Consider the following 25,601-nt stretch of genomic DNA (forward strand, 5'->3'; position numbering starts at 1 on the left):
CGATAGCAAGAGTTAAGGGAATATGGTAGCCATATATTCATGAGAAACACAAGGCGAATAAAAGAGAAGGCATCACACTGCTGAATGTGGAAAATTCAGTAGATACCTCAACTATCTACAATTACCTTTAGGGTTTTTCTTTGTTTGTTTGTTGTTTTCCAAGAGGTGTCAGCTACATTAAACACCAAAGTTTGCATATTCAATTCAAATTAGTTTTCCTGATGTTTCATTATTTTAAGTTCCATTTGGCATTTCCTTGACCAGTTGCCAAATCTGGGCAAAAACCCTTCTAACATCCACTACACTGCTTGTGCTCTTCGATTGCCTTGCACCACATCAACTAAAATATTGACGGGCTATTTTGTGCTGTTAAGACACAGTCCAAACTGTGGTTTTTGCTTTGACTGTCTCAAAACTAAGTACCCTGTAATTAGGCCCTAATTAGGTTCCTTCTGTGATATAGCCACTTTAATAACAAGGTTACCTTCCAGTTCGTTTGTTAGAAGTGTCTTCTTTAAATCTTATATACCACACACAAACTACTTCCAGCCCCTCATTTTCACTGGCCCATTCCTAAGTTGTCACTTTTGGTAGTGCCTTCACTGTTCAAAATACCTTCTGAATACAAAGAATTGCTCAAAGGACTTCTATTAAAGGCATGAAAATGTAATTAGCAGATATGGAGGGAAAGAAAATAATGGGTAAATAAAACACTTTTTTTTCCTTCTTCAACGTAGGCTAATCAAGACTAATTAATATTAAAACATCACACTGATAAATTTGAAGTCATATCATTCATTTAGGGTTTTTGTGTGTGTTTTTTTTCTAGTACATGTGGAGGTTGGTGTAAATACTATTTACCCTCCAGATGTAACTGAACACCCACACAATGCTTCAGTGAAAACCATTATTTTTATCTAATGCTGAAATAAAACCAACAGCCCAGAACATACTACACCATTCTTCTACATTTTCAGTGTGAACAGCTTCCAGCTGGATCAAACATCCATCAAAGTTCAATTTTTAAATAACTTAAAAAATTATTTTTGTCTAGCTTTGTATGTATCTTGCCCTTTCTTCCATCCACACATTTAAAGAAACTCTTATAATACACATGAAATATTTGTCCTTTTGGTTTGATTCCTTCTGGACTTGGATAAAGGAGAAGTAGAAGGACTCAAGGTACTTCGAATAGGCAGGCTGATACTGCCATTGTGAAATTTGTCGTTATGGGTGTGATAATAAAACCGAGAGTGAGAGAGAAGGGGGGAAGGAAAAACTACAGCCTGAGCAGCGCTAACTTTTAACTTGCTGTCTGAATCTGGTCTGTAGTGCTTCACTCCAGGGCACATCTGAGCCGTACGGACCAGAGCTGTGGGGCAGCCGGACAGCCACCTCACCCTGCTCCTAGTTGGGAAGCAGAGAAAAGCCACGTGTCCCACGAGCCCCTCTGCGAAGTCGGTACTTGCCGAGCGAATACCCACCTCCGTGCCTTAAATCTCTGAAACCCAGGTGTGTTGTAGATTAGCACAACTTACAAGCACTGTGTGGAGATTTATTATGATAATTGTTGCTTTTATTTTTTATTTCCCTGAACTCAAAGATAATTAATGCCAGTATGTGTCCTGGTGTCTTACTCCCTTAATTGGCCCTGTGGTGCCTTGGGTGTTTGAAAATCCTCTCACTTAAAGGCTTTTTTTTTTTTTTTTCCTTTTGACTTGTTTTCCTGGAGCTGTTCATTAGTGCCTAAAATATTTGATTACATTTAATTGTAATGTCTTCAATTCTGTGCACCTGCTGCAATTTATGTAGTGGGGAAAAAATAAGGCATACAGAAGCTAAAAAGTGAGATGAGGAATTGAATGTTAAAGAGAACTCCCCAGCAAAGGGTAATTGGGGTTAAATATGGAAACAAACTAAACATATTCTCAGTTTAGATTTTCCTAACTGCTATCATAGCACCAGAAGAATTTATAGCTTAATGGTTTCATTTTTAATGTTTCTAAAACATTTCCACATCCCAAGGTTTAATCTCTACTCTGCCATGCCCACTTATTTTAAGCCACATCTCTACCATCCCCAAGTCCTCATGGAGTCGGTCCTGCCTAGCTGGCAGCACCGAGCTCTGCACCTACTTGAAGCTGTGCTGCTCTGCATTAAATCTTTCCACCTCTTGCCAGTTTTCTTTTAGTATAATATGTACATTTTACCACCACTTTTTTTGCTGTTGGTCAAAAATTTCCTGGGTGATAATTTACTCTTCATGACAGCTTACCACATCTGTAAAGCAGTCAATAATACCAATAAAAATTAGCTTCACTGAATATTCACAGTCCCCTGACATCAGTAGAGAAGGCATAAGGGACAGAGTAAAACGAAAAAAATCTGGGGCACTTTAAAGGAGAAAATGACTTCAGAACATCCTTCTGTTAAGCTGCACTGCATCTTTACATTTACCTCTAAGGGGTAGTATAAACCTGCAGAATGGATTCCAAAATATATTTTTCAGAAGAAAAGTAATTAGAGTCGTTCTAACACTCTCAATGATAGCATTACCTGATTAATTCTTGTTTCAGCAATGCAGAGGGGAAGTAAACGAGAACAAAGTGTCACCTGTTGATGGATATGACAGTTTACAGACTACAGCTTACCGCTGTGACCCATTAAGTAGTCTTTGCCAAAGAAATTCTACGATTCATACGTAGTAGCATGCCAATAGTTTCTTTTATTCCTCTGCATTGTAAATGTTACCTGGGGCATTTTACAACAACGGCTACTGATCCATACAAATCAAGTATCAACAATCAATTTATCCATGACATCTCTTGCTAAGTATGGCATATACTGAAAAATATGAACACTGACTTCTCTGGTGTTTAAGCTAACATTCCTACTAAGAGTCATGAACTATAATAAACCATCAGGGCTACTAAGAACATTACCACACAATGAACAGTTGACGTTAATAGCTACATTTCATTCTGTTGTGAAAACCATCAAGATGGCAGCGAATGCTAGGAATTAATCTCACATATAATCAGAGATAGTGTATAGCAGTGTACGCAGTAAGCTGATGAGGGATGTGATGACAGAGATGCACACTCCTCTCTACTCATTCCCAGCTAGACCTTAAACAAATGTTACACAAATGTATGCCATATTTTACATTGGTTGAAGAACTGTCCCTGCCATCAACAATGGAACACCGCTCTACAATTGAGGGCAAGGGACCAGGAGTAAGCAGGATGGTATTTTATTTTCTAGTTCCACAACAGATTTCCTGTCAAGATACTTGCTTTATGTTTCCTTGTTCTAATATGCAAAATGGAAATAAATAATGCTCTTTTCTAGATTTCAGTCACAGCATATTAGGTACCCTCAGAAGACAGTGCTTTTGAACCTTATTATACCAGACTCTCAACCAGTTGTACTCTAAATTACAGGAGATCCCCTTCTGAGATTCAAAGGGAATATCAATTCAAGGTTTGAATTCTGTTTAGAAAAATAACTCTGATTATTAACCTCAAAATAGACAATGAGATAAAATTTGTTTAATTAAGAACTTTACTATTTTGAAATCTTTCAGTGGTTTGACAGTAACAGGACAAATGTGGCCAGTGTTCTACCCACAGTTATTACAGAATCACAGAATCATCTAGGTTGGAAGAGACCTCCACGATCACCGAGTCCAACCTCTGACCTAACACTAACAAGTCCTCCACTAAACCATATCGCTAAGCTCTACATCTAAACGTCTTTTAAAGACCTCCAGGGATGGTGACTCAACCACTTCCCTGGGCAGCCCATTCCAATGCCCAACAACCCTTTCAGTAAAGAAGTTCTTCCTAATATCCAACCTAAACCTCCCCTGGCACAACTTTAGCCCATTCCCCCTCGTCCTGTCACCAGGTGCGTGGGAGAATAGACCAACCCCCACCTCGCTACAGCCTCCTTTAAGGTACCTGTAGAGAGCGATAAGGTCGCCCCTGAGCCTCCTCTTCTCCAGGCTGAACAATCCCAGCTCCCTCAGCCGCTCCTCGTAAGACTTGTTCTCCAGACCCCTCACCAGCTTCGTTGCCCTTCTCTGGACTCGCTCGAGCACCTCCATGTCCTTTTGTAGCGAGGGGCCCAAGACTGAACACAGTACTTGAGGTGCGGCCTCACCAGAGCCGAGTACAGGGGGACAATCACTTCCTTAGCCCTGCTGGCCACACTGTTTCTTATGCAAGCCAGGATGCTGTTGGCCTTCTTGGCCACCTGAGCACACTGCTGGCTCATATTCAGCCGACTATCAACCAGTACTCCCAGGTCCTTCTCTGCCAGGCAGCTTTCCAACCACTCATCTCCCAGCCTGTAGCGCTGCTTGAGGTTGTTGTGCCCCAGGTGCAGGACCCGGCACTTGGCCTTGTTGAACTTCATACAGTTGGCCTCAGCCCATCGCTCCAGCCTATCCAGATCCTCCTGCAGAGCCTTCCTACCCTCGAGCAGATCGACACACGCACCTAACTTGGTGTCGTCTGCAAACTTACTGAGGGTGCACTCGATCCCCTCATCCAGATCATCGATAAAGATATTAAAGAGGACTGGCCCCAGCACTGAGCCCTGGGGGACTCCACTAGTGACGGCCTCCAACTGGATTTAACTCCATTCACCACAACTCTTTGGGCCCGGCTACCCAGCCGGTTTCTAAGCCAACGAAGCCAGTCCAGGCCAAGAGCAGCCAGTTTCTCGAGGAGAATGCTGTGGGAATTATTATATGACATGCTACTGGGATAATGGTACATAAAATGAACTTTAAAGCAAAGTAGTTGAAGTACGTGCACAAGCAACATGCACCTCTTAATATTGCCGCTCCTTCTCATTTTAGACTTCAGTATAAATGGATATCCTGAAAACAATTTTTTTGTTTGTTTGTATTCAGATTCCAGATATACTGGGAATAAAAAGAGAAAGGGGATGCAAAAGCTGTCGACAGAAGAACATTTGTTGTTGATTTTTTTGTTTGTTGGTGTTTTTTTTAAAAGGCAAGATAAACTAAATGATTCCTTCCGGCTGATACGAAGAAAAAAAGCAACACAGACAACTCCTCCCTGTGGTCACATCAAGTGAATGAGAGCTAAGCATGAGCACTTTACCCCCATGTCAGAAGAAAAGATCAGCAATTACCAGAACTATCTTACCCTGCTTAATATTTACGTAGGGTAAATGCCAGGCCCTGAACCAGTTCTTTTAGGCATTTCTTTCTGCCTTGACCCTTTAGCTCTATGAGGTCTTTAGATACTCCATCTTAGGGAAGGTCATGCATGTATCCATGTTATATCTAATGATCACTGAGAAATTTTACACAAAAGATCCATTAGATACTTGCAGACCACATGGACAGTAATAACACAAAGCGAAATCCAAGTTTGCAGAGTGTACTAGTAGCAAGTGTTTAAAGCTCTAAGCATTATCTCAAGCTAAAATGTTGGAGTTTTGCTGTTCAAATTCTTACATAAAGGTCATTAAGATGGCATTTCCTGCACTTCTTTCACAGGACTGCTGCTCCACGATGTTCTTACCAATGGCTGAAGTATTGATTATTGACTAACAGGCCCCTGAAGGACTCACTGTATGATAAAAAACTTTGAAATATGTTCGGTTTTATTACCAAGAAAAGAAGCACAAATTCCATCCTTTGACTCTGGCTTCATTTTTTTTTCAGCTCTGAGATCCAGCAACGGTTCTCACCCCTCATTTTTAAGCTACTCATGAAAGATATCGTTTCGGCAGAATCTATAAGCTCTTTGCAACAATCAGTGATTTATTGATTTTCAAATCAGTGCACTTTTAAAATATGGAAATGCAATCTTATGGTAATCAAACTTAACAATAAATAAAATGATTACAAAGAAGCTGTGATTTTGCATATTTAAATGAAAAGAGCATATGTGTTATTTTAACTCAAATCCCCCTCTAGCATGTCACTGTTTTTTCAAGGATTAAAGAGGTTTTTGTTACAACTTCTGTCCAAGCTTTGAAAAATTATTCTTAATAACAGTTCAAAGTGAGTAACAATTTAACAATCTCCCTTTCTGCGTGTCCTCAGCTTTTAGAGATTCAGAATACAGAAGTCTTGCTTACATCTAAAAACCTGAAAGCTCATATACTCCTACCCTTGGACATCAGGTTTAAGTACAAAAGTTTAGAGAGGAAGGAAGAAACATAGTCCAAAAAACAATCCATGAGTGATCAAATTATGATATCTCTATGCACTCTACTCTTTCTAGGTAAATCAGACAGGTCTTTCTGTTGTTTTATCACAAGTATTAAAATAATTAAAGAGGAAGATGCAGGAGGCATAGAGCAGTGAATGTCAAGGACACTTGATGCAATACCCTAATGATGAATGCTCCAGCAGACTCAAATAAACAGGTTTCTCTAGAGATTGTTTGAATGAAAATAATGTAATTACACAAATAGCATAAGCTGAGTTTGTGTGTGCAGCAGAAAGAAAAGGAGAGAGACAGGCAGCAGTCATGCTTCTTGTAGTTGATGGCGTGTGGTGAATAATTGATCATTCCTTCCTCCCTTCATTCTAAGTTCACTAATTCTCTCAGTGCCGCACTTTCTAAGTGTCACGATAACTATTAAACCAGCAGAGGAACCCAACAAGCCCTTGAGAATTCCTACTGTCTGAGATGCCTTTTAAAGCACCAACTGAAAAATTAAATGCGAAAAGCAAGAAAATGATTCCCAAGTCTTCTTCACCTTTGCTGTGTGCTGTAATGCTATACAAGACAGGCACTGTTTCACAACTGAACACTGAATTTATGGTGCTTGCTATTTATGACACAGGAAGGGAAAATATAGAGAGCCAGTCAGTTTGTTGAGAAAGACAATAACCATTAACTCCTTTTTTTTTTTTTTTTTAATATTCAGTCAATTAGCAGCACAATTTACAGGTTTTAAAAAGATTTGCTAGTTAATTAGTGCTTTTGAAAATGATGGGCAAATAACACAGCCTAAACTGTATGATTTCATACTGAATAAATTTCCTCATGAGACAATGAATTAAGAACATTGCTCATTTCAAATACTGAAGGCAAAACTGCCCTGTTGTTTGAGATTCCACAATATAGGATTTCTGTTTATTTTCAGTGATCCACAGAAGTAATTCAAAAGCTATTTTTTTTTCCCCTAAATTTAGTAAGGTACTCACTGCCTTATTTTTTAGGCTGCTAAGAAATCCAAGAGCTCAGATTGACAAGCTACACATCTGAGTCACCTCCTACAACTCCTGTATGATTAAGGGCAAGCTTGCAAACTCAAAACATTTATTTAAATAAAATACTGCAAGTAACAATGCTGTATATTATTTTTTAAAATATCTGCTCCTTTGTGACTGGAGACCACAGAGTTCTGTTGCAAATAAAGTGGCAACTAAAACTCTAGCACTGCTAGATTGACAGACCATTCTGCTACATGCCATACATGTACACAAAACTATTTTCTAGACTAGAGGATTCTCTTTAACTGGATAGATAAATATGAAAAATAAAGGGGAAAAAAAATCCAGAATTATCTCCATTTTGCAAACAGGTTACTAAAACACAAATGTACAACTCCTCTCTTCTCAGGAAGCTAAGGCAGATACGAGAATTGAACAGAAAGCTCCTTCTGGAAGGTAGCAATGCTAGATGCTGCAGGAATTTATGCTGAACTTCTACCTGGGAGCACACCAATAAGTATAACTAAGCTGAATACAAACAAACAAACAAATTTGAAATAAAGAAAGAATATGCCTCAAGAAGGATTTGTCAAACTCTTTTACGTGAGCACATGCCATACACTAGAAAGCCGTACTACAAGCTCGTGTGAGCTGGTGAGCATCATGGTTCTGCAAAACCAGGCATTTCTACATTCGTAATTCTGCTATAATATTTTCATCTGCAATGATGAGAACCACACTACCCCATATATTGAAAACTGAACAGATAATGGACTGTTCAACTACAACAAAGTAAAACTGTTTCTCATCAAACTGGTCAGTGACCTAAACAGCCAGTGGCAAAGTGGATTGATGTTTTAAGGAAAACGTGTTAAAATGCATACATATATATGTTAAAAATACGTATTTAACACACACGAAAGTTATATTTATAATGCATAATATATACACATTATATATGCATTATATATATTTAAACATGCTATGCTTAAAATATGTATCATAAGATGTTAATTTCACTCTTCTAGTGCCCTGCCAAATTTTAATGGTGAAGCAAGCCTTTGAAAGTGTTTTTCATTAAGAAATGAGTTGAATTTTAAATCAGAAACAGCCCTAGAAGAATACGTTTAATTAAAATCATCTAGATGTTAGGTAAATCCTGAAATCAGGCCGGTTTTAGAATGTTTACATATATTCTGGTATTTTCATTACCTATCTTCTTCTTCCTTTACTCCTACTGAAACCATTTCACTAAACTCATCCACCATTTTCAGGTCTTTCACTTTTTGGCAAGTTTATTATTCATTGGAACTTTTTGATCAGATTCACTGACCACTTTTCTTCAGCAGGAAAAGGAAAGGGGAAGCCTACATCAAGCACTTCTACAATCATATGAAGAAAGTAAACAAAATTAGATAAAACTGTAAAAGTAAAACTAAAAACGGATTGTTGAATAGCAGTTTGGGAAATCACATGTACAACAATGAGCAGAGTTGTGCAGAATGACTACAAAAATAAAAACAACAGCATGGGTGAAGTCAATGCACAGAAAAGAAAATATGCCAGGTTTTGAGAGTCATTTAACTACCCATCTATCAAAAAGAGAACAATTATCCCCTAATAACAAACTACAGTAGTTTTACTTTGCCAGAGCACAAATAGAATATAGGATTCCTGAGCTTATTCCTATTAAACATCATCCTTTTTTTGTTTATTTTAATTATTTGTCTTTTTGCCCATGAAACGCTTACGACATCTAACCAATAGTGGGGAAGCTCCATGGCACAAAATAAAAGCTATCTGTACATCCAGAAATGATGGAGCAATGTATTCTGGGCATGCATTTCGGACTCCATTAAACCACTTTCACATGGCTCAGAGCAAAACTGAAAGGCTTGAATTTAGTCTGAAGACAGTATACATGACCAATTTCTGCTTTACAGCTTCAGCAGGCTAGGAACACACGCATGGTCAGTTATCAGCTAACAAGCAGCAAATAAGCAAGCCAAGGGGATTTGACTGCTTACCATTATCTATCTGTACCCTCTGTTACAGAAGAAACACACAATGCTCGTGGACACACACAGACATTGCTCTGGTGGGATAAGATCATAAGAAGGCAGTATCATAGGGAGGATTGTGGCTCTGACATTTGCAGACAAATAAGCAGCTGCACAGGACATGTGTGTCACACTCCCTCCCCTTCAAACTATCACCTTCACCATTTTCAAATTAACCTTGAGAGAGAAAAGTGTGTAGAAGCGCAACCCTGGCTTTCCAGCTACAGTCACACCTGGGACAGGAAAACAAAATGCGGCCACACAGCTCACAGTTACATATACCTGAAACCCACCTATCCTTTAGTGAGACTTGAACATCTTCCTCTAAACATGTTTCAACCATGCTATATTCAGTGCTACATTCCCAGCTCTACAATAAAGTCCTGGTGGTGTTTGGCAAGGCTCTGTTGTTATAAATGACCATTATAAATAAAATACATTTAATCTACTAACTATGAGAAATTGTTTACCCTTAATGTGAGGTTGAATGGAGGGAGTTATCCAAACATTCTTTGCATCTTAGTAAAGGTTCCAGGTCAGTTTAGAGAAACCATTTACACACACACAACTTCACACAACAGCATATTCACTGAAAAGTAGATACGCAGAGATCGTTTTAACTTGAAGCAATTGGTATGGCACCAAGCTCTCTTGCATGTTGCTTACCACAGTATTCTCAGCCACATGATCTCATGTGCTCAACATTGGGAATGATGAGATTATTAATAATGTTGCTAACTAAACATTAACAAGATATTGTTTTTCTGTCTCTGAACATTTTTGACATATCAAATATTTTCTCCATCCTGAACTCGGAGTCAAAAATCTGAAACCTTTAAAAAGATTAAGTCGGTCTGAATGACCTGAAGACTTTGTTTTTGTTTTGAACTTGGTCACTCTTAATGCTGCAGATGACCATAATTTCAAATAAAGAAATAAATTAAAAGTTGTTTCAACATGAATAGAAGATTACTTTAATTACAAATATTCCAATGGAATATTCCTAAAGATTTCAAATTTATTTGAAATATTCAAATTATTCCTGAAAGAGAAAACTAATGAAAACTTATTCTTTGCCATGAACACTTTTGATTTCCCTACCTGCTCCGCTGCTGTTAAATCTAGCTCCAAACCATGGAGTCAAAAGTGTCAGAAGTTTACTGAGAAGCAGATGTACATCAAAACTGTGGCTGCTTTTAGATATTGTTCCCCCTTTCTAAAGCAGGACATCAAATAATTCTATTATAGATGTACTCATGCTTTTCGCTAATACTAAAAGCTGACAGTGGCACAACAATTTAAGATGAAGGAAGTATATTAAGCTTAATGATAACACAGACAAATTCAAATGGCATAAAGTCTGAACTAAAGAGAAGGAAAAATAAAACCAAAATCAGCCAACCCTCGTCATTGGAAGTAACAGCACAAGACAGACTGGGAATTTTTTTGTATACGTCTCTTACGTTCTTGTAAGATAATGTGTTTTCTGTGTTTTCTCTATGCACACAGCCAGACCCCCAACTACTTGATGTCTGCATAGCTTCAGTGACGTATAGGCACAGCCATTTCATGTGCCCTGTGCACAGCAGAATAACCCACAGTTGCTCCGCATGCTGCCAGCCAGCTCTGCTGAAACCGCCCCAGGGCGCTGCCCTCACATGGAGACTGGTGTCCCACCAGTTCAGCGCGTCCACTGTCACTGGCACAATCTCGTTACCTCTTGAATAACTTAGAAAATGGGTTCAAGGGCTGTACATAAAGTAACATGTTCCCGTACGTTATTTTATAAGTTTAGTGCACTATTACTTTCTCCTCCAATATAGACATTATCGTGGATTTCCCTCAAAATTTCAGTTCTTTCTTATTTTCCATTCCACTTCTTTGAAGAAGCAACTTACACTTTATTACACTAAGTATTAATTTTTGCTCTTGACTCATTAATCCACAGTTCCTTGACTCAGTGAAGGGTAAAGCCCACACTTCGACTCCTTCATTGGCAACTCAATATATAACATCCAGTAAACCATCTCCTTTTGGAAGCTGCTTTTACATCAATCTGTACTTTATCGAACAATTCTATGTAAGCATGTAAATGCTATGAAGTGGATGTAATTTGTTACTGTTTTTTGATCAAAACTGTACACAACTATAATCTATGACTACGGGAGTCACTGAAGATTTGGATAATTACAAGTGCTGTGTTGTAATTTCAGACCACATTTTTTCATTTGGGTTCAAGTATTTTAATTTTTCTGGATGTTGTAGAATATTAACATCTCTATTATATATTTATTATTAAACATTTTAGACTACTTAGACTTCATATACAATATCTGTAAAAAGTTATCAGTTAAGCTGTCACACCTGCTTCATTACAAATTAGTACTTGTAAATCTTTCTGCTCTACAGCTTACAACCTAAACCAGTCAGTTATTTCCCCAAAGAGATTTCAGTGTTTGCTTTCAATTTTCAGAGCACTACTAAGCCTTACTGCTTGTTTTCTATACACTCATCAGTAGCATTTAAGTTCTCCATTAATCAATGGTATATACATTCTTTGGCTAGAGAAGCCAACATGAGATATGATTTCCATAAGCTCCAAGTACAGGTTCACTGCTTCACTGTCCTTCATTTCCAGTCAACAGGCTTCAAGGTACTATTTCACGTAGGTTCTACTGAAAATTTCACACATGCTGTACAGGAGCCTTTGCTATTTGCTCTTTAAAATACCATTTCTGCTTTCCATTTTTTTTCCGTTCTGCTCCACAAAAATCCACTCCAAATGGATCAATGCTACGTGACCACATGGAGATAGATCTATCAGCAGGATTTCCAGGACAACACGTAAGCTTAGGTTATCAAGCAACAAATGAACAGATGGTCTTGTCATTCCTTATTTCAGAAAAGGTGATTCCAGTGATAACATCTGCTAATAAGCCTTTCCTGAGTATCCTTTAGAAAGTCAGCAAGCTGTGGTGTTAGAAATGAAAGATCAAATTGGGTCAGACATGCTCTTCTCAAGGTGCACTGTACCTTTCATAAAGGTAATAGAGAAATGGATCGAATGTTCACTTCGCATCAGCTTCTTTGAAAGGACTCAAAGTGTGTCAAGGATACAGCTCATACAATGTATGGACAGGAAGGGGGTAGGGCTGGTGGAGTTCCCGGCTGCTATGAAGATTGCTCATCATCATGGAAATGTCCTAGAGTTGAGTTGCTTTTCTAATCTTATTTATATCTTCTTGTCTCAGCTTGTTTAGCTTTTGGGTCAAATTTAAAATTATTTTTCTACTGCTGGAATACCTGAAAGCCCTTAATAAAAAGAGAATTCTGAACTCCGTGTTTCTCTGTAAATGTATTAGATCAAGATTGGCATGCATTTTTCTTATGCTATTTGATGTCTATAGACACAATGTTTTTTATTTTTTACTTTTCATTTTGTGTGTGTTTTTCATTAATCAAAAGAGACAAAAGGCTAGCTGTCATAATCTTAATTTATTCTCCCATCCAGGAGACAGGGCCTGATTTTGTATCATCCCTCAGCAGGACTCAAATTTCAGGACAGCTGGGCCTTTACAGTCAGGTTTCAATCTCTGCTGCATAGGGAAAAACATAGTGAAAAGAATTACAATAAAGATAAAAACTAAGCACAGTTCATTTGAAATCCTGAAAACCTTCCATAGAAAGAACACTGAAAGAGTCTGTGCTCTGGGCTTTATGATACAGATTTTCCACAATGTATGTGTTTTAATACAGGTTCACAGAGCTCCTTCTCCAGAAGAAACTAAAGAAACGTATGAGGATATGCAAGCAAAAAGCCCCTGATATTCTGAAACGTTCTTCAACTCCAGAACGGTAACTGCTCCTTGTGAAAGCCTGTCTGCCTCCAGTTGCACCAGTGAGAGAGGTCTGGGTACAATCCATTTCTTTTAATCACCATCTTATTTCCACGAAGTGAGTGATTCTATTGTTACCCTAAGAACATAGCTTATAAGAGAAAACAAATAGCTGCCTAATGACTTTGAATATCAAGTCAATGCAGAAATGTAATGAGAATTATATTTCTTTCCTTCCGTATGCATCTCCTTCCAAACCATGCAGAAGAGCAGAGACCTAAAAACCTAGTTCCGCACTGACTATTTCAGAAGAGATATCCTTTATATTTTTATTAAAACATCAATAACAGTTTAGGAACTGCAGAGAACCAAGGTAATGGCAAAAGAAATCAATATTGCATGAAGTGCCAGAGATGGAAGGATGCTCAGACATATTCCTCAAACTTCTGGAATAGTGTTTGAAGACCGATGCCAAGCTGTAATAATGCAGAAGCTTGATACAGGAAATTCTGGAGAATTTCCATCAAAAGATAATTTTAAATTAGCAAAGACAAGTCGAAAATTCAGATCTTCTGCAAATGAAGACAACTAGAAAAACTAAAAAACAGACACAGAATTCCCTCAATCCGAGACTATCTACCAAAGCAACCCGCAGGTACCCTGTCAACATCAGCAGCTCCACTTAGGTCAAATACCAAACACAGGGGTGAATTACCTAAGAAAGACTTGCAGAACAATTACCAAGCAAGTCATTAGCTCATTAACAGTGTGTAGAAGATGACATTCACACAGAATGTAACTACACGTGGCAATACTAACTGCAACTGATTTCTTGGTTTGTTTCTCCAAACAGGGCTGTGCTCTCCTTCTTAAAGGACAAGAGATACTAGAGACAAATTGTCCGTGGGTGTGTATGCTTAGCTTCATTGTCTACAGCAAAATTCATCTGGTGCCTTCAGAGATGCTGTCCTGATTTATACCAGCTAAAGCTGAAGCTCTGCATCCTCTGTCAGATTAAAATATTAGTGTAATTATGTCATTGTAACCGAGACAGACCAGGATTAGCACTGTTGCTCTATACCAATACATATTTATTTGGCTGTGTTTTAAAATGTTTCTCATATAGCATCTACCGTAACCAATTGGTTGCATTGCTTAATTATTCTTAACATCTCAGCATTCAATTTTATTGGATTATGAATTACTCTTATTATAGAGGTGAAGCACTACTGCTGAATTTCATTTTTTCTTCTTTGTTTACTTTTTAAGGATTAGGATGCAGTTTATAGACCACCCAACCTTCTGCCACACAACAAAAGCAGAACAGAGAGATTGCTAATACAGATATTTTTGCTGAAACATTTTAAATACAAGGGGATGAATTACAAGTGTAGTTTTATTTAGTTACCACAGCTTGTGGAGGGTGAGAAGGAAGGCAGCTGAACTTGTTCAGGAGATCATAAAAAATGAAATGGTAATAAGTAAACTCATAATCTGTTACTCTCTTTACATAAGATAGTAAAGCCCAGCATGCTCAGTGAGATGTGAAATGTAAACACCAGCAGATACAATATCAAAACAGGATTTTTTTTAAGAACACAGTTTCACTTTTCCATACAGTGCATTCATGTGCTCTGGAAGATAAATAAAAGTATAAAAAATAGCACTACTGTTATATTACATTTTTCTTTAAAAAAAAGGGGGGGGGGAGTATTAGACTAATTTATAATTTTGTTGAAATACTTTTCCTGAATGTTAATATATTCATGAATACATATGTAAACAGTCAGATATCATGAACTATTTATAAAATGATAATACTTTACTAGGGAAATATCATCTTGATTATATTACCATGAAATGCAATCTGATTAATTTATTTACTTAATAACATCTTTTGGAATTAGGTGCTTCAATTACAGTCATTACAATCCAAAACAACAGGTAAATAGAAGACTAAATAAAATATATTGGTCCTAAATCAAGCCTCAGTAATAGCAAACCCAAGCTCCCACTCCAGCCCAGCTTTCTGCTGAGCTTCTACAGTTCTATCTACTATGTGTTTTAACAGGAAAAAAATAATTCCAAAGAGAAAGTTAAATTGTGGTGCTTGTAGCTTAAAGATACGGTCACACACCTCACAGACAGTGCAGTGCCAGAGCTAGTTGAAGAAAAGGAAGAACAGGTGATTTTGGAAGTCAGGTGCGGCTCTAAAAAAACATTATGATATACTTACTCCCTGTTCACTAACTTTCAACTTATTTTTCTGTGCAGAATTTTAATTGGATGAAATTGAAAAATGGAAATTATTTTCAAGTAACTTGCACATCAACATTTCAGAGCTACCATCTCTGAGTGGATTATCAGGCAGGAAGAAGCAAAGAGACCATCCTTTTGGATGAAATAAATTCCACAAAATATGAGAGATTTTAAAGCATTATTCAGGGCCAATAGTCTTATCTCTAACATCCTATCTGCTTCACAAAAGATAGATTGTTCAACAGCCTATACTGACAACATATTCTTTACATTTTGGGAAATGATACTTACACATTTCATATAGGAAAAGACACACAGAAGTAAATATGGTTGTTAGTTCGGCATTAAACTTTGCCCTAGACTAAGGGGAAATAAAGAGAGGCTTTAGACTTTTTTATTTCTAAGTTAATATTTAGATAAATATCTTCCATTATCAGTATTATTTTAACATGAAATAAACGGAAATCAGAGACTGAAGCTAGCAAGTACTGTAACTCATTACAACGTATTTTCACACTGAAGTATTCTTTCAACATAATGGCAACAATTTTTACATAATCTTGAATTCACTAACTAAACTGTGCTTCACTAAGTCACGTTAAAATAGTAGTGGGTCACAGTCCACAGTTTAGCTCATCTATCAAATTTCTGATACATCTCATGCTGAATACCTGATTCTTTTTTTTTTGTCCTCAAAGCATATACACTAAAAAAAAAAAAAATCAGAAAATTTAAAGATAAAGAGCCTTGTATTTATTTAAATACCTTTTAATAAAATGCCTTTTTCTTTCATTTTCTTATTAACTAGGCACTATTTGAGTACTTCGGATTAAAGTATCCAATCACATACCCCACAGTCTAAAACTCTTATGCTTCACTAGTTTGAAAACCAGAGAAACAAAACAGAGAAGAGGTGTGACTACTGTATGGACCCCTGTACTCATCAGAGGTACAGGAACACTCTTCCTGAACAACTGCCACCCCCATTTTCATTCCGTCTTTGTTCTGTTGTTAAAAAATATTTTTTTCATCTGAATTCTTGAAATACACCTACACTATTTATGACTATAAATCATTATCTAAGCTGATTTTGATAAGAACTAAATGAATGGACAAATGAACAGGCAAAGAGCTACAAGCACAAAGCTGAAATACAAAAAATTTGATTTTAACTCGATAATACATATATTTATTTATTTATTTATTTATTTTTTTACAGTGCATGTGGTCAAACAAGTTACCCTGAGAGGCTGTGAAGACTTCATCTTTAGAGATATTCAAACCCTGCTGGACGTGTAGTCCTGGACAACCCGCTCTTGATCTCCCTGCTTGAGCACAGGGCTTGGGCTGGATGGTCTCCAGAGGTCTCTGCCAACCTCACTGACACAGTAATACAGTCAACATCAAGGTGTGATACTATGTCATAAACATAGCCACTCTTCCCCAGACCTCAGAGTCATAAACTGCAGGAGTGGTTAAGTACAAACTGACATTTCACATGATGTTCATGATCAGCATACAATGAAATAGAAAAAAAAAAAGAAAAAAGAAAAAAGCTTAAATAATGATATAATTATGGACCACTTCGCATTAACGATAAAAACAAACAAACAAACAAACAAAAAACGCTGTTTTTACGCTGGAAACTACATCAGATTCACAGAAAGCTCACAATTCAAACTTCGTTGCATAGATTAATTTAGTCTATCTCTGAGACTGAAGGCAGCTGCCACTGCTGCTTCCTCCCCTGCACAGACGCAGAAGGAAAAGTCTCGTGTAAAAGGGGCTGCTCAGCATCTCCAGTGACTGGCTGCAGTATGCTGACCAGGCCTGTTTTAGACAAACAAATATGTGACATGCTAATTCTAATTCATTTTGTATTTAAGAGATATATTGACATATTAAGTATTTATGTTCTATTTTCAGCAGAAGTGGATCTCAGACAATACCACTGTATTACAGACAGTGACATGCCAGTTGATTGGGGCATGATCATCCATGCTGGAGCGGAAAAATACGGGAAGGAATATTTTCTGCATAAGAAAAAAATCAGCAATTTAAATGTGCTCTAGGACACCCCTTAACATAGACTCTCCAGAGGTTATACCACAATCCCATATCAGAAAGGAAAATGAATTCCACAAGTCACTCTCAAAGCTAGTAAAGTACACAGGGATTTTGCGTCTTTCTAACAGAGGGCCTCAGAGTTACAGAGGAATGCTCAGAAAATCCTTCTAGAAATGTGTTTCAAAATAATTCTGAGAAACATATCTGTTACTGAAAGGATTAGACACTTTGTAAATCTATGCTTTGAGCTGTGTTCTGCTACCGTGCTGTTGATAATGCATACTAGACCATTACAATCAAAGACAATAAAGAAAACGCAATGATGCTTATCATTAACAGATTTGTTAAGTCCATGACTAAATGTGGCTACGTTAGTGTCGTGGTTTAACCCGGCCAGCAGCTAAACACCACACAGCCATTCGCTCACCTTCCCCCCTCCCTCTCTGGGATGGGGGAGAGAAACGGGAAAGTGAAGCCTGCGAGTTGAGATAAAGACAGTTTATTAAGACAGGAAAATAATAATAATAACAATAACAATAATAATAATAGTATTACTAATAATGTGTACGAAACAAGTGATGCACAATGCAATTGCTCACCACCCGCTGACCGATGCCCAGCCTATCCCCGAGCAGCCGCCCCCCCACCCCGGCCAGCCACCCCTATATATTGTTTAGCATGACGTCAGATGGTATGGAATACCCCTTTGGCCAGTTTGGGTCAGCTGTCCTCGGTCTGTCCCCTCCCAGCTCCTGCTGCACCCCCAGCCTGCTCGCTGACAGGACAGAGCGAGAAGCTGAAAAGTCCTTGGCTTGGTGTAAGCACTGCTCTGCAACAATTAAAACATCAGCATGTTATCAGCGCTCTTCTCATCCTAATCCAAAACATAGCACCCTACCAGCTACCAGGAGGAAAATTAACTCTGTCCTAACTGGAACCAGGACAGCTAGAATGTACAAACTTGTTTTCACATTTTTCAGTTTTGAATAAAACTAATTTTTCATTTGCACTGCTTCTGGGATGGATTTTTTTTTATTACTATTTATTTCTTTAAGGTCAGCCTATGGAGCAGATAGAGCATGGGCCCATAGGTCAGCAGCACATATGGACTATACATCTGAAGGACTTTTCTACAAAACTAAAATTAGTCAAAATTACCCAGCATCTCAAGTAAGGGCCACATATTATTCTGAAAGTTAAAGAGATCTACTACTTATTATATCCCTGATAAGTATACTACCTTTTTCGCCAGTATTGGTTCAAAATGGCCCAGAAAACTAGGATTATTAAAGACATCATTTAATCAAGTATAAGAAAGTATTGATGAGGTTGGCAATGAGCATTAAACAATGCTCTGGGAAACAGGGGACATGGAAGATGAATGCCCACTTATTGGTGAAAAATAGCAACAAAAATAAATTAAAACAAAATATAGAAATAGATCTATAAAAGGATGAACAATCTAAAAATAGAGAAATAACTGTAGCCACTATTGAGATTATTACTGTCAATCCAGTGTTAATAAAGTATTCCCTAAGATTGCTTGCTCCACTCTGCCCCATTTTTTGAGCTTCAGCCAGGAAGATGCAGACAGGAGTTTATACACAGCACCATATATAAATGCCGCAAGCACTAGAGAAGCACTCCTTCATTCCTTCTTACAACAGAGAGTGTACTTGCAACACACCATTGTTTAGAGATGACGCCCCATTAATGAGACTGTCACATTTTGTGAGATACAAGACTAATGATCATCCTGTGATGTATTTGTCTTCTACTTCCACTACTTAATTTATAAAAATAAATAAATACATAAATCAGTTCAATACAAGGCTGAAATTGTACCTCAGCTTGTACCTCACCTTGTGTGCTACAAGGGTGCTGAAGCACCTAGCTGAACTGGGGCCAATACATTACGATCAGTAACAGGTCTTATCAGTGGGGCCATCAATAAAATGACTACTGCAGTAGGCTGGTAAGTATATTAATTACTGTGTTAATTAATATGTTATTAGGAGATTTGAGTCACAAGAAAGAAACTTGGAAAATGAAAGAGAAAAAAACATGGTTATAACAGGCAGATCACAGGAGAACACAGGCCACCTGGCAGGAAGTGCTACTTCTCTTCACCTGGCTTGCCACTCAGGGTTGAAATTCCACAGCAAAGGCATTCCATTAACTTTTAGCCTCTAACACACAGGTAACTATTTCTACAAAATGTTGTTATGACTATGTCATTAGGAAAAGAGGTATTTATAAAAACATTTGTTTTTATAATAAGCGCAAAGTAGGTCTTCATGAGGCTTGATTCCCAAATTAGGGAAATAGATTTAGCTGATGTCCCAAATATTCTTAGAGAAAGTATAACTCCAACAATAGATTTGTAGACTGTGCTAATTGTTCCTGAATTAAGATTTTAGAAATGCATCTTTAAGAGAACCCTCAAAGTTAAATATCCAATTCAGTAAGAACCCACATAAAGCCCTAGTAATAACCTCTTGCATAAGAAACTCTACCTTTCAAAAATGGTTAAGAATGTAGTTGCAGATTTTAATGCACCCTAATAATGCTTAAGGAAAACATTTTTCAAGTTCATTCACATCAGCTAAGATGGTGAACGCTCTAAGTGTAACTTTAGGAGAAAAATTTCCACTGTTAAGAACTACTAATATTATTTGTAATGAAATTTAACAGATGAAAGACTCCAGCAAATTTTGTTTAGAGTGTTATCCTAGATTTAATAGTAAATTCTTACACAATCCATTTTTAGAAAGGCAGAAATATGACAGGACAAGAGGGCAATAGAGTGTGCCTAATTCATTCCAATTCACAGAGTAATGCATTTCTATTCACACAGCGATGCATTCTAGTTTCCAACATGAGAATCCAATCTACTCAATGTTTAGCAGAGTTGAAACAAAATCACAGCAGCAGAAAACTGACATTGTCTATTTCGCTAAATAGAGAAGTACTTTAAAAATGGCTTTTCTCTGTTCTTAAACAGTGTTAGGTTTTATTTATCAAAACACATTACAACAGTAGACATAAACTATTCACAAGAAATGTCAATATTCAGCTGTACTTCTCTTTTGTTTGACAACTAGAGTTTAGCTTGTTATGCAGTTACACCTTGGAAAGCTATTACTCTGACATTTCTTTTTTGTTTGTTTTGTTTCTTATGAGATTTTAATACATAGCTATTTGTTGATCTGTTAATCAATATTCATATTTGGGGAAAAAAAAAAAAAAGGAAAGAGAGAAAAGAAACATAGTGGCTTACTTTGAACTGCAACCAGCTCTTAGAAAAGACCAATTTAGGTGACAATTCTACCTGCATAATACTGAAGTCTTCAGTAGAAGCCACCTGCATTAAATCTTTAGTAATAATAGTAGAAATGTGAAGTACAACTAGCACAATTTTGGAACTTCTCTTAACCTAATGTCTTAAATGCTTTTCATGTACTTTAAACTGATTTTCTGAAAATGCATTTAAAACTTACTTCTGATGTAATACACAGAAGTATATTTCAGCCTTATTTGATACACCAAATTAAGCCAGTAAAACCACTTTTGAAGAATGTTGGTAGCATGGATTTTCCATTGATTCTGAATTTGCAGGTGTTTTTGCACATTCTGCCTCTAGGAGAGGTTTGCCATATAGAAAACACTATGTTTTTTAACAGCCATCCTTTACAACTTTGTATGCCCACAGAACTAAATAACCTTTATATTGATCCATCTGCTCTGGAGTTCAGTAGAATCCAGTTCCCAACTGCCTATATAATGACCTTTAAAATTACCTGCTAAGTGATTTCCTACCTCTCCCTTTCTGGATGCCAAAAATAACAGCATTTTTTTTATTATGCCATCTATTTTATTAACAGGTATAAATAGCATTCTACTATACAGATAGAGAACAGTACTTATAGTAAAAATACACATTTTACAACATTTGCCAAAACATTTATCAATAGACTCTTAAAGTCCATGCTTGATGCTAGCACTGAGCAATTTACAACCTCCTGAACACACGTGTACTTCCTGACACATGTACACAATAAACAGGTGAGACCTTGAAAAATGACATCTTCTTGACAAACAAGATCTAAAAAAAAAACAGAGATGGAATCACACGCTCATTGTGGAATGAGCTCACTCCCACAAAATCAAAGATGTCTGAATGATTGAATTCAACTCAGGATTTATACCTTATATTTCTGTATATGCCTATTGTAAAAGCAGATTTGGTATATTATGATGCAGGAGATGAACTGAAAATTGGAAGTTTGTTTCTAAATGATGTTTTGAGATTTCCATATTTTTTATAGCAATGTTAGATTAAATATGAGGACTAAAGGAAGTCAATTCTAAGGAAATACGTGGCCTTATTTATTTTGTTTCTTAAGTATTGCATCTTAACTCCTGTGCTGCAAGCTCTAAGTCAGTTTCTCTATAAAATATTTGTCATTTAACTACACTATCAGAATTTGCTCATTCGATGAATATGCATTCAAACCATTTGATTCTAAAGTAAACCCAGTTCAGCCCCAATAACATACCATTTACATAGCAATCCACCCAGAATATCTTGCAATTAGAACACTGAGCTTGCTTGATCTTAAACTATCCTATCTTAGGTCACAACAGTGACTGAAACACTGAAATTCACCTTGAATATTACTACATTACTAGCCTTTTTTATGACCTGACATTTTAACAGTACAATCTAAATGCTATCAGTAAGTATTAGTGAAAGTGTATCCTTGATCTGCACTTATTTTAGTTCACTAAAGGTCCCATTTGTTTTTATTGAGGTTAATGGATCTGTGAATACAGATCCATTAACCTCAGAATTTTTAAATGTTAAATCAGCAGCTTTAAATAAATGTTAACATGAGGCAGCAATTACTGATATCGTAATACCAACTGGAGGGCAAAGTTTGGAGCATGGACTCCTGAGAATATGTTAAGCAACCCAAACTCCTTTATTAGCAAGATTTAAAGGAAAAAAAAAAAAGTATCTCTGCAACTACAAGCAATAAAAACACATTTCCTTGAATGAAAAAAGACGCACACAGCATTTAACTGAAGGCTTATGTATCTGCTAATTCACCTGTTACTTTTTCTTTCACCGATTGTCGTAATGTAAAAAATGCATTTTCAAAGTGATTTACACACTCATCCTGTGGGTATTATTACTTTCCAAATTAACGTGTCACAACCAGCACTTATGAAAGAAAGTTTGCTGTTCCCAAAATGGTGATTATACAGCGTTTGAATAGCTTGACATTCAGAATCAGAGTTTATTATAGACCAGTTATTTCATATCCATGGCAATTGCTCTAAAGAAGAATTGCTCTTGGGGAAGACAGCAGGAGCATTATCATTAGTGAGAACAGTGTTGTGCAAAAAGCTCGCTGTAAGACAGACTCCCGAACAGCGACAGGGAGCATCCCACCACAGATTTCCCTCTTCCCTCAGCAACAGGAGAAAAGGGAGCTGCCACAAAATACACACGTTTCGGTGGGGGTATTTTACATTTAATGACAAGATATTCTTTAAAGGAGTACACGTACTTATTCGTAACGAGAAATCTTCCTTTTTTTTTCCTGCTTTCATGCTGTGGTGACTTGATAATAAACTCAAAGAGATTAATGACTTTTCCTAGATACATGTATTGAGTCAATAGTTTTTCTCAGATTAGATTTAAGTTGTGTAACCTACCGAATTGTAGTTATTAATATCATGGTCCATGGGCCAGAGCCACAGTAGAACTGTTTTCCTACTGCTACTGAAGTATTTTCAGTGCTCAAATAGGAGGACGAGCACATTTGCAGACAGTGCATGAGCCAAACAAGTCTATTACGTGTGCGTAGCGCATCCAATGCCGCTAAGCAGGCACTCGGAGGACTGCAGATATGTTTTCTGTTTATTGCCATTGACGGAATTTGTATTTGCAGTTAAGGTAACTGCATGAAATGTGCCTTGGTTTTTAAAATGCTGGTTCTATCCATACTGTCACACCTTACAAAAAGGAATCCTAATTGCATGGGATCCCTGTTTGTCAATCTGCTGCCAAAACTGACAGAGGACTGGAAAAAAGGCTTTTAGCTTTCTCGCTGCCTGAAATTGTAATTACATTAGGACTACTGTAATTCCACTCTGTTTATTCCTAACAACAATAATATTGTTAACAACTTGTCACCTCAGGGATAATAGCCACAGAGCTTAGGACAAGTATTTTATTATTATTATTTTTAAACTCTAACTTTTTAATAAAGCAACCTAAATTTCAAGATTAAATCAAAATACAACATGAAAAAATTGGATACACTTTAAAAGTTCTCTCAGACTTTGCTGGGTGTCAGATGTTAAGCTTATAACTTATTATTCAATAACAAAGACTTCTATTATTGTAGATAACAGAAAGCAGAATTTCTAACATACTTGAAGAGAAAGACATTAACATGCCGAAACAAGCATGTCACGGGTTGAAATACTTTTACAAACTGTGACTGGATCCAAACACAAAAAGGAGAGGTAAAGAAAAATTCATCGTTAGTAAACAGCAGCTCCGCATTCTTCCCTTATACCTGCACAACAACCAGCTTGCTGTCTAACATCACCTGTCAGCCCACAGAACCTCCAGTTTAGCTTAAGTTTGTCTTCATTTCCTGCAGATTGGGAAAGAGGTACTTGTGAATGTTCAGATGTCGAGAATGTTTCCAGGCAAGTCCTTATGATAGAAGACTATCTGATCTTGAAGGCTTTTGCTGTCTTTTGCTCTGCCACAGATTTTATTGTCTATATACCAAGTGTTGTCTCTCTTGATAGCTTTCTACCATTTCATGTATGAGAAATTCAGACCAACACTATATTGCACTATATCATCAGTTCTTCAGATTTATTCCTTTTAGTGAGTTACCCTTTCAAAGTTGCCCGTTAGACTGTGGTCTCCCACAGTGAAAGCTTTTTATTATTATATGCAGCACCAGGTTAAAAAAAAAAAAAAAGTATACAAACCACTTTAGAACATTGCATACTAAGCAATAAAAATAATTATCTACTTTTGTAGGCTTCCTGGTCTACAACACAAATTTAACTAGTTAAACAACAGCATGAACACAGAAGAAAGACACTTGTTAGTTTGGTACATATGCTTAGAGGCAAATATTGGTCTGTCTCTATAACACACACAACGAAGTAATTCAAAAGACATACAAGTTCCATCTTAAGCTTGTAGAGTACTATTGCTGTGCCTGATCTTTGTATTTCTGAGAACCTGTGCTACTTTCTGCTGGAAGCTCAGTAGCCAAATTCACTACAGGAGAATAAGCAGGGGACAAAGAGATATTTGCTGTTTTTCAAGATTTTCCATTAGCTGGCCACCGAGGGGAACCTTTCCAATTTTTACTATTTACTAGACTATGTCTGCATACTAATCTAACAGTTTAATATCGGAGAACAGCATGCATTTACGACATGTTTTCTCCCTTATGGAAGCGGGGGGGGGGGGGGGGGGGGGGGGACACCACCACCACAACTCAGATGTTTGTTTGCTAACAGTCTACAATTAAGGACATTTACTGCATGTCTCCATAGAAGTGAAAACCTACCAGGTTATATACATTGCCTTATGGATATATCAGCCTCTGTTAAGCCTCAGCAAAATCCCTGTAAATTTATATTAAAAACAACAACTATTAATGATCAAAAATAAGGTTAAAACCATTTAATCTTATTAAAGCCTCATGAACTCAAGGCAATATTTATTGGACAGGACCATTCTCCTACACACCAAGAAAGCCTACAACTCCACGTTCACAATTTAATTAGCAACTTGACTAAGTGCAGGTGGTTGCATGACACTTCTCTTCATCTGTTCCCTCAAGGTGCATGCTACACTGTCTCGTTATTCGCTACCATTAATCCCTAACCCCAAAAGAACATTTGTTTACTTTAGCAAACAAGGCAAGAGCTACAAAACAAATATACAGACTGCAAAGGAATACGTCCAGATGTAGTTTTAGTTATATTAAAATATAATATAGGAAAGATAGGTTTCATTAATGTCTTCTACCCTCAGACCCACATGCACATCTCATTATACAGCTAGTTAACAAGTAATGAAAATGGTAAGTGCCACTATGGGACTTAGTTCTTTTTAAG

The 25,601-nt window shown here is 37.1% G+C and overlaps 1 protein-coding gene and 1 pseudogene across 4 annotated transcripts in view; both read right to left on the minus strand.

The window, feature by feature from the left end:
* The window catches only part of TENM2 (teneurin transmembrane protein 2), a 1,595,068-nt gene that overhangs the window by 1,285,170 nt on the left and 284,297 nt on the right, over window positions 1-25,601 (minus strand). The window lies entirely within an intron of this gene.
* Window positions 3,460-4,484, minus strand: LOC136791903 (uncharacterized; annotated as a pseudogene).

The sequence above is a fragment of the Anser cygnoides genome, chromosome 14, assembly GCF_040182565.1.
Source record: "Anser cygnoides isolate HZ-2024a breed goose chromosome 14, Taihu_goose_T2T_genome, whole genome shotgun sequence".
NCBI classification, from domain to species: Eukaryota; Metazoa; Chordata; class Aves; order Anseriformes; family Anatidae; genus Anser; species Anser cygnoides.